This window comes from Meleagris gallopavo, chromosome 3 (assembly GCF_000146605.3).
Source record: "Meleagris gallopavo isolate NT-WF06-2002-E0010 breed Aviagen turkey brand Nicholas breeding stock chromosome 3, Turkey_5.1, whole genome shotgun sequence".
Lineage (NCBI taxonomy): Eukaryota > Metazoa > Chordata > Aves > Galliformes > Phasianidae > Meleagris > Meleagris gallopavo.
In genome coordinates this window covers 60,007,264-60,007,624 of record NC_015013.2, presented here as the reverse complement: position 1 = coordinate 60,007,624, position 361 = coordinate 60,007,264, and the positions used below count along the sequence as shown (strand labels likewise).

Below are 361 nucleotides of genomic sequence, written 5' to 3'. Positions count from 1 at the left end.
GACGAAGGAGCGGGTGAGGCGGTGGAAAGAGAGAAGCGCTCCGAGGAGCCGCCCATCTCCCTGGACCTGACTTTCCACCTGCTGCGGGAGGTGCTGGAGATGGCCCGCGCCGAGCAGCTGGCGCAGCAAGCTCACAGCAACAGGAAACTGATGGAAATCATCGGGAAGTGAGGCGGCCCCCCCGCGCCTTGCCAAAGGGACCCCGCGGTCAGCACCAGAGCCATCACACCGCCCGACGTACCATAGTGCTGCTCTGATGTCATCTCTTTATTTTTATAGAGCTTCGAACCCCGAAGGGCGCGCTCCGAGCCGCCGCCCCCCCTCCAGCATGCGCGGACGCGCGGTGCCGCCGGCCCCCCCC

General features: G+C 66.2%; 1 protein-coding gene across 1 annotated transcript in view; it reads right to left on the bottom strand.

Annotated features, from left to right (window-relative positions):
- DNAJC5B (DnaJ heat shock protein family (Hsp40) member C5 beta) overlaps window positions 1-361 on the bottom strand; it is a 16,481-nt gene that overhangs the window by 15,638 nt on the left and 482 nt on the right. The window lies entirely within an intron of this gene.